We start from the raw sequence: 18,447 nt of genomic DNA on the forward strand, positions 1-18,447 counted from the left end.
ATGCATTCTTTGTGCAAACTTGTTGGGAGGAACATTAAGTTCCCAGAAGCTTCAGTCAGCTTCTCAGAGTTTTCTAAGAAGTACTCAGAGAGGTAGAAAACTGTGTCTGCTAAAGAGAAAGGAAAATTTGAAAACATGGAAAAGGCAGACAAGGCCCATTATAAAAAAGAAATGAAAACCTAAATCCCGGCTGGGCGCAGTGACTCACACCTGAAATCCAAACACTTTGGAGGCCAAGGCGGGCGGATCACCTAAGGTCGGTGAGTTCAAGACCAGCCTGGCCATCATGGTGAAACCCCATCATCTTTTTTTTTTTTTTTTTTTTTTTTTTTTTTTTTTTTTTTTTTTTTTTGAGACGGAGTTTCACTCTTGTTACCCAGGCTGGAGTGCAATGGCACAATCTCGGCTCACCACAACCTCCGCCTCTTGGGTTCAAGCAATTCTCCTGCCTCAGCCTCCTGAGTAGCTGGGATTACAGGCACGCGCCACCATGCCCAGCTAATTTTTTGTATTTTTAGTAGAGACGGGGTTTCACCATGTTGACCAGGATGGTCTCGATCTCTTGACCTTGTGATCTGCCCGCCTCGGCCTCCCAAAGTGCTGGGATTACAGGCGTGAGCCACCGCGCCCGGCCTGAAACCCCATCTTAAAAAAGGAAAGAAAGAAAGAAAGAAAACCTAAATCCCTTCAGAGGGACAGCTTGGAAAATAAAAATTTAAAAAATGAAATTAAGAAAAAAAAAGGAAAACCGAAATCCCCCCTAAAGGGGAGACAAAAAGAAATTCAGGGATCCCAATGCACCCAAGAGGACTCCTTCAGCCTTTTTGTCATTCTGTTCTGAGTATTGCCCAAAAATCAAAGGCGAACACCCTGGTCTATTCACTGGTGATGTTGCAAAGAAACTGGGAAAGATGTGGAGTAACACTGCTGCAGATGACAAGTAGCCATATGAAAAGAATGCTGAGAAGCTGAAGGAAAAATAGGAAGTGGCTATTGCTGCATATCGAGCTAAAGGAAAGCCTGATAAAGCAAAAGAGGGAGTCATCAAGGCTGAAAAAAGTAAGAGAAAGAAGGAAGGGGAGAGAGATGAGGAAGATGAGGAGGAGGAGGAAGATGAAGATAATAAATTGATTCTATCACAGGTTTTTTTTTTTTTGTCTAAAAAGCATTTAATTACTACTTTTTTTTTTTTTTTTTTTTTTTTGAGACGGAGTTTCGCTCTTGTCACCCAGGCTGGAGTGCAATGGCGCGATCTCGGCTCACCGCAACCTCCGCCTCCTGGGTTCAGGCAATTCTCCTGCCTCAGCCTCCTGAGTGGCTGGGATTACAGGCATGCACCACCATGCCCAGCTAATTTTTTGTATTTTTAGTGGAGACGGGGTTTCACCATGTTGACCAGGTTGGTCTCGATCTCTCGACCTTGTGATCCACCCACCTCGGCCTCCCAAAGTGCTGGGATTACAGGCTTGAGCCACCGCGCCCAGCCACAAATTACTACTTTTTTTTTTTTTTTTTTTTTTGAGACGGAGTTTCACTCTTGTTACCCAGGCTGGAGTGCAATGGCGCGATCTCGGCTCACCGCAACCTCAGCCTCCTAGGTTCAGGCAATTCTCCTGCCTCAGCCTCCTGAGTAGCTGGGATTATAGGCACGTGCCACCATGGCCAGCTAATTTTTTGTATTTTTAATAGAGACGGGGTTTCACCATGTTGACCAGGATGGTCTCGATCTATTGACCTCGTGATCCACCCGCCTCGGCCTCCCAAAGTGCTGGGATTATAGGCGTGAGCCACCGCGCCCGGCCAATATTATTTTTTAATTTTTTTAGAGACAGGGTCTTGTTCTGTTGCCCAGGCTGGAGTGCAGTGGCACGATCATAGCTCACTGCAGCCTGGAATTATCGGGTTCAAGCAGTCCTCTTACCTCAGCCTTCCGAGTAGCTGGGACTACAGATGGGTGCCACCATGCCTGGCTAATTAAAAAAAAATTTGTGGGCCGGGCGCAGTGGCTCAACCTGTAATCCCAGCACTTTGGGAGGCCGAGGCGGGTGGATCACGAGGTCGAGAGATAGAGACCATCCTGGTCAACATGGTGAAACCCCATCTCTACTAAAAATACAAAAAAATCAGCTGGGCATGGTGGCACGTGCCTGTAATCCCAGCTACTCAGGAGGCTGAGGCAGGAGAATTGCCTGAACCCAGGAGGCGGAGGTTGCCGTGAGCCGAGATCGCGCCATTGCACTCCAGCCTGGGTAACAAGAGCGAAACTCCGTCTCAAAAAAAAAAAAAAAAAAAAAAAAAGAATAAACTTTTTGCTGGGTGTGGTGTTGTGTGCCTGTAGTCCCAGCTACTTGGGAGACTGAGGCTGGAGGATCTCTTGAGTACAGGAGTTCTGGGCTGTGTAGTGCGCTATGCCGATCGGGTGTCTGCACTAAGTTCAGCATCAATATGGTGACCTCCCGGGAGCCGGGGACCACCAGGTCGCCTAAGGAGGGGTGAACCTGCCTAGCTCGGAAACGGAGCAGGTTAGAACTCCCGTGCTGATGAGTAGTGGGATCGCGCCTGTGAATAGCCACTGCACTCCAGCCTGGGCAACATAGCGAGACCCCATCTCTTAAATAAATAAATAAATAAATAAATAATTTTTTTTTGCCTGGGTGCAATGGCTCACACCTGTAATTCCAGTGCTTTGGGAGGTCAAGGCAGGTAGATCACAAGGTCAGGAGTGTGATATCATCCTGATCAACATGGTGAAACCTTGTCTCTACTCAAAATACAAAAAATTAGCCAGGTATAGTGGCAGACACCTGTAATCCCAACTACTTGGGAGGCTGAGGCAGGAGAATCACTTAAACTGGGGAGGCAGAGTTTGCAGTGAGCCGAGACCAAGCCACTACACTCCAGCCTGGGCAGCAGAGTGAGACTGTCTCAAAAAAATTAAAAAAATAAAATAAAATTTTGGGGGGCTGGGCGCGGTGGCTTATGCCTGTAATCCCAGAATTTTGGGAGGCCAAGGTGGATGGATCACCTGAGGTCGGGAGTTCGAGACCAGCCTGACCAACATGGAGAAACCCTGTCTCTACTAAAAATACAAAATTAGCCAGGCACGGTGGTGCATGCCTGTAATCCTGGCTACTCAGGAGGCTGAGGCAGGAGAATCGCTTGAACCCCGGAAATGGAGGTTGCCCTAAGACAAGATTGAGCCATTGGGCTCCAGCCTGGGCAACAAGAGTGAAACTCTATCTCAAAAAAAGAAGAAGAAGAAACTTTTATAGAAAAGAAAAAAAATCATACAGTGGCTCATCATCTCCTAGCCCAGAATCCTAAATCCCACCAGAGTTGTCCCTTTGGTCTTTGTTCTACTCTAAATTCTGGAATTAAATCAACTGATTTAAAAAAAGAAGAAAGAGGCTGGGCGCCGGTGGCTCAAGCCTGTAATCCCAGCACTTTGGGAGGCCGAGGCGGGTGGATCACGAGGTCGAGAGATCGAGACCATCCTGGTCAACGTGGTGAAACCCCGTCTCTACTAAAAATACAAAAAATTAGCTGGGCATGGTGGTGCGTGCCTGTAGTCCCAGCTACTCAGGAGGCTGAGGCAGAAGAATTGCTTGAACCCAGGAGGCGGAGGTTGCGGTGAGCCGAGATCGTGCCATTGCACTCCAGCCTGGGTAACAAGAGCGACACTCTGTCTCAAAAAAAAAAAAAAATAAAATAAATAAATAAATAAATAAAGAAGAAAGAAAGGAAATCAGGTTCCCAAAGCCCAGCACTAGCAGAGCTCAGACAAGTTACATTTTTATCCTAATGAAGTAGGAAGGGCACCACTACCTACCCAGCACCTGAAGCGTTTAACCTTTATTCACATTCTGCCTAGAGAAGGAAGCCAGGTTGCAATGCAGAGATACAGTTCCTGAACTCTCTTGAGGCTGAGGCAGGGCTAGAGAAGAAATCTCTACCCCCACGTCAGGCTTGTGACCAGCCTCCTCCCTCATCTTGCGCAACCTTGATCCAGGGGCAGGAACTGGTAAATTGGCCTTTGGAAGCCATAGGACTTTGATCTTCAGAGCTCAAGAGAGCTGGTGCCAAACCCACTTTTAGTAACCCTGTAGTTTTTTTCCCCCCACTTAACAACATATCAAAGACATTTTTTCCACAACAATACTTACATATATACTTTATCCTTGTTGTGACTGTATTTACCACATGAATGCACAACAATTTATTTTGGTTATTCTCTTCCTACAAACATTTAGGTAATATGTTTTAATTTAATTTAATTTTTTTATATTAAAAAAGAGACAGGGTCTCACTATGTTGCCCAGGCTGGTCTTGAACTACTGGTCCCAAGAAATCCTCCAATCTCAGCTGGGATTACAGGCATGAGCCACCACGCTCAGCTGATTTGGATAATTTAAACAACACAGTAAACAGCCTTGTCACTTTTCTATTATTTCCTTAAATTAAGTTCCTTACAATTACTGAATCAGAGGAATGCACATTTAACATTTTATACATATTACCAAATTACCTTATATGGATGTTTTCTTTTTTTCTTTTTTCTTTTCTTTTTTGACAGCAAGGATTTGAGTTACTAAGATCTGGTTTTCTTTCTTTCTTTTTTTTTTTTTAATAGAGATGGGGTCTCACTATGCTGCAGCCCAGGCTGGAGTGCAGTGGCTATTCACAGACGCGATCCCACAACCAATCAGCACAGGAGTTTTGACCTGCTCCGTTTCTGACCTGGGCTGGTTCACTCCTCCTTAGGCAACCTGGTGGTCCTCCGCTCCCAGGAGGTCACCATATTGATGTCAAACTTAGTGCAGACACCCAATCAGCATAGCATACTACAGCCCAGAACTCCTGGGCTCAAGCTATCCTCCCACCTCAGCCTCCTGAGTAGCTGGGACTACAGGCATGCGCCACCATGCCCAGCCTTATATGTATGTTTTCTTTTTCTTCCTCCTACTTGTATTTTGAAGTATATATATTTAAATTTTTTAGTAATTTTTTTTATTTTGAGACAGGGTCTCTCTTTGTCACCCAGGCTGGGTGTGCAGTAGCACGATTATAGTTCACTGTAACCTCTAACTCCTGGGCTTCAATGATCCTCCCACCTCAGCCTCTCAAGTAGCTGGGACTACAGGTGTATAACACCTCTATTTTCGTAGAGACAGGGTCTCACAATGTTGCCCTAGCCTTATGTGAACCTCCCACCCTTTTTTTTTTTTTTTTTTTTTTGGATGGAGTTTCAGTCTTGTTGCAGGCTGGAGTGTAATGGCGCGATCTTGACTCACCACAACCTTCGCCTCCCAGGTTCAAGCAATTCTCCTGCCTCAGCCTCCCAAGCAGCTGGGATTACAGGCATGCGCCACCATGCCCGGCTAATTTTGTATTTTTAGCAGAGATAGCGTTTCTCCTTGTTTCTTTTTGGTCAAGCTGGTATTGAACTCCCAACCTCAGGTGGTCTGCCTACCTCAGCCTCCTAAAGTGTTGAGATTACAGGAGTGAGCCACCCACCTTTATTCCACCCCACCGTTTTTTTTGGTTTGTTTGTTTGTTTGTTTTTTGAGAAGGAGTCTCGCTCTGTCACCTAGGCTGGAGTGCAATGGCACCATCTTGGCTCACTGCAACCTCCTCCTCCTGGGTTCAAGTGATTCTTCTGCCTCAGCCTCCTGAGTAGCTGGGACTACAGGCAAGCACCACCATGCCCGGCTAATTTTTGTATTTTTAGTAGAGACAGGGTTTCACCATATTGGCCAGGCTGATCTCAAATTCCTGACCTAGTGATCCGCCCACCTCAGCCTTCCAAAGTGCTGGGATTACAGGCCTGAGCCACTACACCTGGCCCTATGCTCCCTTCTTATCAAAACACATGTAGTTCCTGGTATGTAACATCCTGCTTCTTTCTTCCACAATTTGGCACATATTATCAGTTCCTCTGCTCAGACTACCCATTCTCTAGCTTCCTTTAGCTCCCTTACCAACAATAGTTTATTTTTCCAAAACACTCCTGGTACATGGTAGATATCACTAAATGTCTGTCAGTTGAATGAATAAATCAATCACTTCTACCCACTTTTAGCACAGACGAGCCTCTGTGGGTAAAATGTGCAATAGAAGATCATAAAATTAGGAAATGCAGTTGACAGGGGAAATCCGCACCACCATATGACAGGCTGTCTACTTCCTTCAGTGGTTATTCCCTTGCCTACCAGCCCTAGTCCACACCACTTCCTCCTCTCCTCGCCACCCCCGACTTTCCAGCCCAGTCCTCCATTGGTTTCAGTTGGCTGCAGCCTCCTTTCCACTTTACTGCATCATTGATCTGTGTAACTGCCCGGATCTAACTGATTGATGTCCTGATATAACTATAGCTTCTATGCCAACAGCTGTAGCTCTACATAATCATGTGTATGCATATACATGTGGGAATGTGCTTGCCTGGGTGCATGAGTGTATATGTGCATGCCCAAGAGAGAAAAAGAGAATCCAACCCTGTGCAGAGTTCTCTTACTCTATTCTGGAGTCCTGTGTCTGTCAGGCCTGGGTAGCAGTTTTCAGCAGTTTTACTGGAAGGGGTAGGAGAAGAGAGGGAACAGTTTTCCTATTTCAGTCTAGCTTGTAGCAACCTATTTTTAATACAAATAATAATCATTACCACTCACTAAATCTCTACGTACCACCAGCCACTTTACATCCAATGTTTAATTTAATCCCCAAACAGCTCAGAAAAGTAGGTACTGGCCACCTTGGTGGCTCATGCCTATAATTCCAGCACTTTTGAGAGGCCAACGTAGGAGAATAACTTGAGCCCAGGAGTTCGAGACCACCTGGGCAATATAGTAAGACCTTGTCTCTACAAAAAATAAAATTAGCTGGGCATAATAGTAGACACCTGCAGTCCCAGCTACTTGGAAGACTGAGGTGGAAGGATTGCTTGAGCCTGAGAGGTCGACACTGCAGTGAACCATGATCATGCCACTGCACTCTAGCCTAGATGATAGAGCAAGACCCTGTCTCAAAAAAATATATAAATAAAACATATTTTAAAAACTAAGAATTGACTGTGCGTGGTGGCTCACGCCAGTAATCCCGGCACTTTGGGAGGCCAAAGTGGGCAGATCGTGAGGTCAAGAGATTAAGACCAGCCTGGCCAACATGGTGAAACCCCATCTCTACTAAAAAATACAAAAATTAGCTGGGTGTGGTGGCACGCACCTGTAATCCCAGCTACTCGGGAGGCTGAGGCAGGAGAATAGCTTGAACCCAGGTGGCGGAGGTTGCAGTGAGCTGAGATTGCGCCACTGCACTCCAGCCTGAGAGACAGAGTGAGACTCTGCCTCAAAAAAAGAAAAAACCTAATAATTTTGCTTTAGTGTATAATCAGGAAAAAAAACAATGAAATGGTTCTGAAGACCAAGTAACTCTGGTGGGATTGGAGCTCAGATCCTAAAGGATGAGGTAGCTAACTGCATGATGCAGTCCCCGGGGCCCGGTGCCAGCCTTGCTGGCCCTCAGAAGCCATTTGAATGGGACCACAGGATTCGAGGGGATTGACAGGGAGAATAATGCCTCAGTGCGCAGGCCCAGGGCCATTTCCAGTAGCTACCTGGGTAGGGACTTTCACTATTTGGGAGAAAAGGAGTCAGGTCTTGTCAAGTTGATTTCTGAGCTGGCCAGAGTTTAGGAATGATTCTCCTTAATAAGGGATTCGAAGGAGCTTAAATGTGTTCCTTAAATGTGCGCTCATTACAATGTCACTAGAAGGTCCGATAAAGTCAAGATCTTGTTCAGGTCCCCTTATCGCCTTTCTTTGCATATGGGTCCTCTGGGAACCTGAACTCTATTATTCATTCACACTCAGACAGCCTAGCCTACAGTAAGCAGGAAGCAAACAAGTCACTAGATTAGCCCCAGGATGAACTTGGAGACTTGGACAGCAGGTATTTATTTCCTCACCCTTTCCACCTGGCCGCATTCCTCTTAGGGTCTAGAAACTCCTGCCAAATGCTAAAACACTCATGAGGGGCGCTGAGAACTTAACCTTTCCCTCCTTCCTGCCTAGTTGTCCAGAAAGGGATGCTCCCTTCTCCTTCCTAGACAGCTCCTCTGATTTTCTGGTTCAGCTTCATCTGGTTCAGCCTCCTTCTCTTGTGCCACACAAGGCCACCCCTGCACACATACATCTAGGTATGCATTCTGCCTGTTGTTCTACATTAGCTCCTCTGGACTGTGAACCTTGAAGGCAGAGGACAAGGCTGGTTCATTTTTTTTTTTTTTTTTTCTTTTTGAGACGGAGTCTCTCTCTGTCGCTCAGGCTGGAGAGCAGTGAATGATCTTGGCTCACTGCAACCTCCACCGCCTGAGTTCAAGCAATTCTCCTGAGTAGCTGGGATTACAGGCACCTGCCACCATACCTGGCTAATTTTTGTATTTTTTGGTTTTTTGTTTTGTTTTTTGTTTTTCCATCTGATTTATTTCTTCACATTACAGCCTACTTTGCATATCAGCCCACACATAACAGATGGTAACTCTGGAATGGGTGGGTCTGTGCCATTGACCCAGCACAGCTGTGAGGGTGATGACAGGCAGGTTAACAGGTGCGCACAGAGGGGCTTTCTTTTAAACTGGAGTTCAGATTAGATGATTTGGATCCACAGAGCTCATTCAGTGCTCCGTGTTCTGGTGGCTTCCCTTGATTTCTAATAAAAGCTGTAGACTGAGCCACTCAGTTCCACATGGCTGGGGAGGTCTCAGGAAACTTACAATAAAGGTGGAAGGCACCTTTTCACAGGGTGACAGGAGAGAGAATGAGTGCCTAATTTTTGTATTTTTAGTGGAGATGGGGTTTCATCATGTGGACGAGGCTGGTCTCAAACTCCTAACCTCAAGTGATTCTAGCACCTCAGCTCCCAAAGTGCTGGGATTACAGGCATGAGCCACCATGCCCAGCCAAGGCTGGTTCATTTTTGGCCCCAGTGAAAGGATTATGGCATAGTAAATGCTAAGTAAATGTTAGCCAAATGCATTATTTCCCCCAATTCTTTTTTTTTTTTTTTTTTTTGAGACGGAGTTTCACTCTTGTTACCCAGGCTGGAGTGCAATGGCACGGTCTCGGCTCACCGCAACCTCCTCCTCCTGGGTTCAGGCAATTCTCCTGCCTCAGCCTCCTGAGTAGCTGGGATGACAGGCACACGCCACCATGCCCAGCTAATTTTTTGTATTTTTTGTATTTTTTTTTTTTTGAGACGGGGTTTCACTCTTGTTACCCAGGCTGGAGTGCAATGGCACGATCTCGGCTCACCGCAACCTCCACTTCCTGGTTCAGGCAATTCTCCTGCCTCAGCCTCCTGAGTAGCTGGGATTACAGGCACACGCCACCATGCCCAGCTAATTTTTTTTGTATTTTTAGTAGAGACAGGGTTTCACCATGGTGACCAGGATGGTCTCGATCTCTTGACCTCATGATCCACCCGCCTCGGCCTCCCAAAGTGTTGGGATTACAGGCTTGAGCCACCGCGCCTGGCCCAATTCTTTCATTTTTTCCTTTTCTTTTTTTTTTTTTTTTGAAACAAAGTCTCACTCTGTCACCCAGGCTGAAGGGTAGTGGCATGATCTCAACCCACTGCAACTTTTGCCACCTGGATTCAAGCTATTCTTGTGCTCATGGTCATGCTCACATTTCCCACATAGTGAAAAACTCTCCCTCCATCTGCATCAAGCCACTACTAACCCATTACGTTTTTTCCTCTAATTTTTTTTTTTTTTTTTTGGAGACAGGGTCTCGTTGTAGACTAGGCTGCTGTGCAGTGGTACAATCACAGCTCACTGAAGCCTCCACCTCCCAGGCTCAGGTGATCCTTCTACCTCAGCCTCCCAAGTAGCTGAGGCCACAGGTGTGTGCCACTACACCCAGCTAATTTTGGTATTTTTTGGTAGAGATGGGATTTCACCATGTTGCCTAGGCTGGCCTTGAGAACTCCTGGGTTCAAGTGATCTGCCTGCCTTGGCCTCCCAAAGTGCTGGAATTACAGGCACAAAGCCATTGTGCCTGGCCTTTACTATATCCTTGAGAAGTCCTTCCCCTTATTCTCCAAGTCTTCCTCTCCTGCTCATTCCTAAATTCAGGTCATCTGGCTCAGGATTAACCATTCCACGGAACGAGCTCTCCACATTGGTCACCAGTGATCTTCATGTCAACCAAATCCAAAAGTCTCTGCTGTGGATATAAGACAACATGACTATAAAGAGTATGGTAAATAGTGGATGCTCGATAAAATGCTGTTCTTATATTCTTATTTGCACTCTTCTGTTTGTTGTTGTTTATTATTTGTTTATTTATTTTTGAGATGGAGTCTTGCTCCATTGCCTAGGCTGGAGTGCAGTGGTGCCATCTTGACTTACTGCAACTTCCACCTCCCAGGTTCAGCAATTCTCCTGCCTCAGCCTCCCAAGTAGCTGGGAATAAGGGTGCATGCCATCATGCCCATCTAATTTTTGTATTTTTAGTAGAGATGGGGTTTCACCATGTTGGCCAGGCTGGCCTCAAACTTCTGACCTCAGGTGATCCGCTCGCCTCGGCCTTCCAAAACGCTGGGATTACAGGTATGAGTCACCACACGCAACCTGTTGGTTTGTTTTTAGACAGGGTCCTGAGTAAAAAAAATTTGAGGGGATTCTGAGGCCCTTTTTTGCCTCAGCTCGCCTGCACCTATGTGAATAAACAGCCATGTCGCTCACACAAAGCCTGTTTGGGGGTCTCTTCATTCAGAGCATGCATTTTAACATTTGGTGTGGGAAACCCAGGACAGGGGTACTCCTTTAGGGAGAATAGCCCTTTCCTTGTTCCTGCTCTCCCTCTGTGAAGAGACCTACCTGAGACCTCAACACATCAGACCAGCAGCTGGCGCTTAGTGTGCCGAACAGCTCTCTTGCCACCGGCAGATCAGGTAAGAAGTCTCTCCTCCTTTCTCTCTCTTTTCCTTTAGAGAACGGCCTCTCTCTCTTTTTCTTTAAATCCTTCTTCTTCTAGGTAGAGAAAAGGAGACAAATGTCTCCCTCTTTCTCTCTCTTTTCCTTTAAATCTTTCTCCTTCTAGTAGAAAAAAAGAGACACTCTTTATCCATATGGAGCCAAAGGAGGCAAGTCTTTCCCTCTTGCTCAAAAACTATTACTTCAGTCATGGACTCAGGAAGACAAGACTCTTCCCTTGGTGTCTGGTCAATTGCAGGGACACCTGCCTTGATCACTCACTCACATTACAGTCCAGGAATCAGTCAGGGATGCCTACTGAATGAACCAATAAATTTACTTCCTGTCAAAGAAATAAAAAAGAATTTGAGGGGAAAAAATAAGAAACAAGGTTTTGCTCTGTTGTTCAGGCTGGAGTATAGTGGCATGATCATGACTCACTGTAGCCTCAAATTCCTGGGCTCAGGCAATCCTCTCACTTCAGCCTCCTAAATAGCTGGGACTACAGGTATACACTACCATGCCCAGCTAATTTTTAAATATTTTTATAGAGATGAAGTTTCACTATATTGCCCAGGCTGGTCTTGAACTCCTAGGCTCAAATGATCCTCCCTCCTCAGTCTTCCAAAGTGCTAGGATTACAGGCATAAGCCACTGTGGCTGGCCTGGTTCTTTTATGTTTTGTTCTTGTTTTTGTTGTTGTTTGTTTTTTGAGACAGAGTCTCACTCTGTTGTCCAGGCTGGAGTGCAGTTGCGTGCCTCACCCTAACTAACCTCCGCCTCCCAGGTTCAAGTGATTCTTCTGCATCAGTCTCACAAGTAGCTAAGACTATAGTCTTGCGCCACCATGCCCGGCTAATTTTTGTATTTTTAGTAGAGACAGGGTTTCACCATATTGGCCAAGCTGGTCTCAAACTCCTGACCTCGGGATCTGCCCGCCTTGGCCTCTCAAAGTGTGGGGATTACAAGCATTAGCCATTGTGCCTGTCCCTTTGTGTTTGTGTATAGAGACAAGGCTTCACTATGTTGCCCAGACTGGTTTCAAACTCCTAAGCTCAAACAATCTATCTGCCTCAGCCTTCCAAAATGCTATGATTACAGGTGTGAGCCACTGCACCTGGCCTGGTTCTTTTATTTATTATTATTATTATTATTATTATTATTATTATTTGAGACGGAGTCTTGCTCTGTCACTGAGGCTGGAGTGCAGCGGCCCCATTTCAGATCACTGCAAGCTCCGACTCCAGGTTCAAGCAATTCTCCTGCCTCAGCCTCTTGAATAGCTGGGATTACAGGCACACACCATCATACCCAGCTAATTTTTTGTATTTTAAGTAGAGATGGGGTTTTATCATGTTGCCAGGCTGGTCTTGAACTCAGGTGATCTGCCTGCCTTGGCCTCCCAAAATGCTGAGATTACAGGCATGAGCCACCGTGCCCAGCCTATTTTATTTATTTTTTTGAGACTGAATCTTGGTCTGCTGCCTAGGCTGGAGTGCAGTAGCACGATATTGGCCCACTGCAATCTCTGCCTGGGTTCAGGTGGTTCTCTTGCTCAGCCTCCCAGGGCATGTGCCCCACAACCGGCGATTTTTTTTTTTTTTTTTTTTTTTGAAGACAGAGTCTCACTCTGTTGCCAGGCTGGAGTGCAGTGGCGCAATCTCAGCTCACTGCAACCTCTGCCTCCCAGGTGCAAGCAACTCTCCTGCCTCAGCCTTCCGAGTAGCTGGGACTACAGGTGCATGCCATCACGCCCAGTTAATTTTTGTATTTTTAGTAGCAACTGGGTTTCACCATGTTGGCCAGGATGGTCTTGATCTCTTTTTTTTTTTTTTTTTTTTTTTTTTTGAGACGGAGTTTCGCTCTTGTTACCCAGGCTGGAGTGCAATGGCGCGATCTCGGCTCACCGCAACCTCCGCCTCCTGGGTTCAGGCAATTCTCCTGCCTCAGCCTCCGGAGTAGCTGGGATTACAGGCACGCGCCACCATGCCCAACTAATTTTTTGGTCTTGATCTCTTGACCTTGTGATCCGCCCGCCTCAGCCTCCCAAAGTGCTGAGATTACAGGGGTGAGCCACTGTGCCTGGCCATTTTTGTGTTTTTATGAGATATGGGATTTCACCATGTTGGCCAGGCTGGTCTCAAACTCCTGACCTCAAGTGATCCACCCTCCTTAGCCTACCAAAGGGCTGAGATTACAGGCATGAGACACCGTGACTGGCCCTGACCTGGTTATTTTAAATCATTCTTTTCTTCTCTCTCTTTCCGCTTCTCATAAAATCAATATAGTTTTAGCTTGTTTCCCTAGAAAACCAGAACTGAAGGCAAAGCTTACATGCTAAGGACTTGATGGGAGGTGTAATCTCAGAACAAGAATGAGAGAAAAACAGAAATGAACCAGGGAAGAAGGGAAAGAAAATAACAGGTGGTGTGTCACAGACCTAGTTATAGCCTCATAAGAAGACAGCTAAGCACTCAGTTACATAGAACTGAGAGGCTATATGAAACCACTATTTGTATGGTGTCTGGGGACCGTGTTTTAGGGTCAACAAAGGCCAACTATCTGTTGGCTCTTTCCATCTTTCTCATTGGTTACTTTCCTTATACCCAATGACACATTAACTCCCTGACATTTACAGGTTTTGTTACCTAGCTCCTCCAGACAGCCTGGGGAGACTGATCCCAATTCTCACAGTAAGTGCTTCAGCTTACTCTGGAAGTAGTAAAAGTGGCAAGTCTCTTTGTGGAACTGGTTAAGTCAGATACAAGTGCCATAGTTGCTGCAGCTCCTGTTATAGCAGGTGCAATAAAGAAAGTACAGAAGTCCGGTCCACACACTTGGTGAGGTTGGGACAGACTACCGCATCAGGAGATGGGACAACAGTGATGACTGGGGCTCTCCACTGAGTAAGCGGCTGAGGCCTACAGCAGGTGAGTCCCAGTGAATCTGGAGAGGTACTAAACTTAGAACCCATTATACTAGCTGTTCAAAACTTAATACTGAAGGGTGCAGAAGCAGTTGCTGAACAAAAAGAAAATAAAAATAAAAATAAATAAATACTGAAGGGAAAGCAAAATAACCTACACTTCCATTGATCACATGCAACTGTGGTAATTAGTTTGGTATGTTTCCATCTAGTCTTTTTCCCTATACATACAGGTTTTTCTTTTTTTTTAATTTGAAATATTTCTCTCTCTCTCTCTCTTTTTTTTTTTTTTTTTTTTTTTTTTTTTTTTTTTTTTTTTTGAGGCAGAGTTTCACTCTTGTTATCCAGGCTGGAGTGCAATGGCATAATCTCGGCTCACTGCAACCTCCGCCTCCTGGGTTCAGGCAATTCTCCTGCCTCAGCCTCCTGAGTAGCTGGGATTACAGGCACGCGCCACCATGCCCAGCTAATTTTTTGTATTTTTAGTAGAGACGGGGTTTCACCATGTTGACCAGGATGGTCTCGATCTCTTGACCTCGTGATCCACCCACCTCAGCCTCCCAAAGTGCTGGGATTACAGGCTTGAGCCACCGCGCCCAGCCTCTTTTTTTTTTTTTCCTTGAGACAAGGTCTGATTCTGTCACCCAGGCTGGAGTGCAGTGGCACTATTGTGGACAGCTCAATGGGGACGCTCAGACTCAAGTGATCCTCCCACCTCAGCCTCCTGAGTAGTTGGGACCACAGGCACACACCACCATGCCTTGCTTTTTCTTTCTTTTTTTTTTTTTTTTTTTTTTTTTTTTTTTTTTGGCACAGACAGGATCTTGCTATGTTGCCCAGGCTGGACAACAACTCCTGGACTAAAGCAGTCCTCCTGCCTAGGATCGCCAAAATGCTGGGATTACAGGCTGAGCCACCACGACCAGCCAGAGTCTGAGTGGTTTTGTTTGTTTGTTTGTTTGTTTTGAGACAGAGTTTCATGCTTGTTGCCCGGGCTGGAATTCAATGGTGCAATATCAGCTTAAGGCAACCTCCGCCTCCCAGGTTCAAGCAATTCTCCTGCCTCAGCCTCCCAAGTAACTGGGATTACAGGCATGCATCACCATGCCTGGCTAATTTTGTATTTTTAGTAGAGATGGGGTTTCTCCATATTGTTCAGGCTGGTCTCAAACTCCTGACCTAAGGTGATCCACTCACCTCAGCCACCCAAAGTGCTGGGAATACAGGCGTGAGCAACTGCCAAGTCTGAGTGTTTTCATGAGAATGGCGTAATAGGTTAGACATTTGGTCCACCAGGACATCACTTATTTGGGGGAGACAGTAGGGGATAATGGGGGTGGGGAAATGGGAAGCGTGGCACTGGGGGAGCAAAGGTGTGGGGAAAAGCAGAGCCAAACTGAGGTAACCCGGCATCTTGCCCATTCCTGCCAAGGAAAACACATAAATGCAAGACCTCTCCATTCAAACAGCACAGGCGATTTCAAATCTCAGATCTGTCATTTAATTAATACCTGTGTGACTTTGGGAAAATTATAAATAGCTTTATCCTTGCTGAGACTGTCCAATCTGTAAAACAGATCACGAATACTTTCCTCACAGGTTTACGGCGTGCTGGTAATATCTATATCTTCATCTCGATGGCAGTTACATTGCAAAAAATAACAGTAATAGAACTGTATACATTTAAGATTTGTACATTTTCTTTCCTCCTGGATGTAGAATAGAAAAAAAAAAAGATTTGTGTATTTTCTGTATGTATGCTATACTACCATTTTAAAAGGCTTGTACGGAATAAAATAATATTCCTTTTCCAGTGTTATTGTGAAGATTCGATAAGATCATATTAAGTGTTAAGCACAGGGCCTGGCACATAACGTGCTGCACGGGTCCATGGTCCAGACAGAAGGGGGACCCAGGCACTTTCCAGCGTCTGGATCTGTAGACCCGACGTGTTCTCTATTCTGGCCAACCTTCAGGTTGCAGCTGCTCTCTGGGCCTGTTTGCTTTAACTAAATGTAAAGCGGCCAACTTAGGTGAACTTTGGGAATCCAGCCAACATGACTTTAGGGAGAGTATGGAGCCAGGGATGGCATTGTGGATCCGGAGGTCGGAAGCCAGAACCTGCAACGTGGCATCTGCGACTCTACTTCCCCCGGAAAAGCGCCAGCAATTGCGCCCAGGCGCGCGGTGCAATGTGGGCCAGCAAGAGGCGCGGCTGGCCCCGCCCTCCGGACCGCCCGCGAGGCCAGCGCCCCCTGCCTCATTACGCTAAGAAGTTCTCCAGACCCACGCGGCGGAGTGAGTGACCCTGTTCCGGCCAGTTCGACCTCGAGGATCCAGAGGTGAAGACGGCACTACTTCCCCGCTCTGGCTTCCATCCGCTTCAGGTCCTTCCTATGGAGGCGGGGAAGGAGGTACACCCTGCGCGTGATCCTGGATGCCCGCCCCCTGCCCCTCCCTCCGGGTGGAGCTGCCTCATCACCGCCAGACTTAAGCTGAGGCCTGTTGGCTCTCTGGCAGGGTGTAGAACTGAGCCCAGGCCACACGATCCTGTTCACGCTCTGCGCTTGTGCCAAGGTGAGTTTCTCCTGCTGCTAGCCCATCTTTCTCCTGGAGAAGATAGCCTCGATCCTTTACTACTGAGATGTCAGCCCGTGGGGTTGAGCGAAGAGCGCAAGGCACTGGAGGGGACGAGAGTTGGTTTCCGATTTGAGCTCCTGTTTTTCTCTGTATGATCTTGGCTAACTTACCAGTTTCTCTGAACCTCAGTTTCCTCACCGATAAAATGAGTTCCTACATTAGAGCTGTAGCAAGAACTGAGATAAACCTTTGAAGGCACACAGCGCATGCTAGGTGATTTATAAGTTTTAATTGCCATCTTTTTGTTTGCTCATCTACGTCCTTTTTCCAGACGCTCGGGCTTTCTTATGCAGGTGCAGGGATGCCTCTCAGCAGTGGCCAGAAGTGAGGATAAAATTGCCTTGGGTCTGAGAAACTCCGACACGTTATTCTGTTGCCCCAGGACTCTGTTAAAGTGAGACACAGATCAGAACCTTCACTGGATGAGGCTACTGTTAATTAACTCTTCCTCTTCAGATCGTTCATATTCAGGGCTGCGGGTCTGTTACTTTTCCAAGGTTTGTTTCCTTATCTGTAATAAAGGAGCAATCTCAGTATGATTCTATCTGGTCCATTGGGATTTTTTTGCCGAATATAGTAAAGTGCTTTTATATTCTCCAAGAGGATTATTTCCAAGTTTTCCAAGAAGTAAAGGAAGAGGGTGACAGAGGCAGTGACTTCCTCAAATGTCCTTCCAGCTGGTCAAACTCCACCTGTCAGGCCGGGCGCGGTGGCTCAAGCCTGTAATCCCAGCACTTTGGGAGGCCAAGGCGGGTGGATCATGAAGTCAAGAGATCGAGACCATCCTGGTCAACGTGGTGAAACCCCGTCTCTACTAAAAATACAAAAAATTAGCTGGGCATGGTGGCGCATGCCTGTAATCCCAGCTACTCAGGAGGCTGAGGCACGAGAATTGCCTGAATCCAGGAGGCGGAGGTTGCGGTGAGCCGAGATCGCGCCATTGCACTCCAGCCTGGGTAACAAGAGCGAAACTCCGTCTCAAAAAAAAGAAAAACTCCACTTGTCAAGATCTCTTCCCCCATTAGCCGTGTGTGTGTGTGTGTGTGTGTGTGTGTGTGTGTGTCTGTGTGTGTGTGTACATTGTATGTGTATATGTTTGTATGGGACAGATACTCTAGGAGTGAGGGGTTCAGGCAGGTGACAGCTCAGACCTCAAGGAGTAGCCGGGTTTGTGGGGTAAATTTATATATAAACAGAAAAATGCAGTGATGTGCACATGCTATCAGTACATGGAGGTAGCCATCCATTTATTTATTTATTTTCTTTTCAGAGATGGATGGGGGTTTCTCGCTCTGTTGCCCAGGCTGAATCCTTGCTCATTGCAGACTAAAACTTCTGGGTTCAAGTGGTCTTGCCCTCTCAGCCTCCCTTTGGACTAGAAGCACATGCCACTGTGCCCAGTTAATTTTTAAAAATTAAAAAAAAAAAAAATCTGCCTAACAAGCAGACTCAAAGAATTTATTTATTTATTTATTTTTGTAGAGACAGTTTCTCCCTTTGTTGCCCAGGTTTCAAGTGATCCTCCTGCCTCAGCCTGCCCAGGTGCTGAGATTACATGTATAAGCCACTGCACCTGGAAAGGAGCCAGAAATGTAAAGTGCTAGCTTAAGGATGAGCAGTAGTTAACCAGGCAAAGGAAGGGTTTGGGGAAGGAAAGTGTGCGGACACCTAGAGTCAGGTAAGTGGTGCAACCCTGTTGAGGGTTCAGAGTCTGGAATACAGTCTATCATGAGGAGGTGGTGAAATGAAGAAGATAGGACACAGGTTTCGAGGAGCCTGGAATTTATCCTGAATCCAGGGGAGAACTCCTAGAAGGGTTTGAGAGCGGGAGTCACATGGTTGGATCTGGTGATGGACTGTGGGAAGAGGAACCACATTAGAAGCCAAGATCTGTGGTTTAAGTAAACAGTAAT

At 46.4% G+C, this 18,447-nt stretch overlaps 1 protein-coding gene and 1 pseudogene across 2 annotated transcripts in view; both read left to right on the plus strand.

Moving 5' to 3' along the window:
- Window positions 1-16,240, plus strand: LOC120366076 (uncharacterized; annotated as a pseudogene).
- Window positions 16,132-18,447, plus strand: part of AKR1A1 (aldo-keto reductase family 1 member A1) — a 19,512-nt gene continuing 17,196 nt past the window's right edge. The window contains exon 1 of one of the 2 annotated variants that reach the window (XM_039473948.2): window positions 16,132-16,471. The gene's annotated coding sequence lies outside the window, so the exon portion shown is untranslated. The remainder of the gene's footprint in view (window positions 16,472-18,447) is intronic. The other variant, XM_003936900.4, reaches the window with a different exon arrangement.

This window comes from Saimiri boliviensis, chromosome 11, assembly GCF_048565385.1.
Source record: "Saimiri boliviensis isolate mSaiBol1 chromosome 11, mSaiBol1.pri, whole genome shotgun sequence".
In the NCBI taxonomy this organism is placed as follows: Eukaryota; Metazoa; Chordata; class Mammalia; order Primates; family Cebidae; genus Saimiri; species Saimiri boliviensis.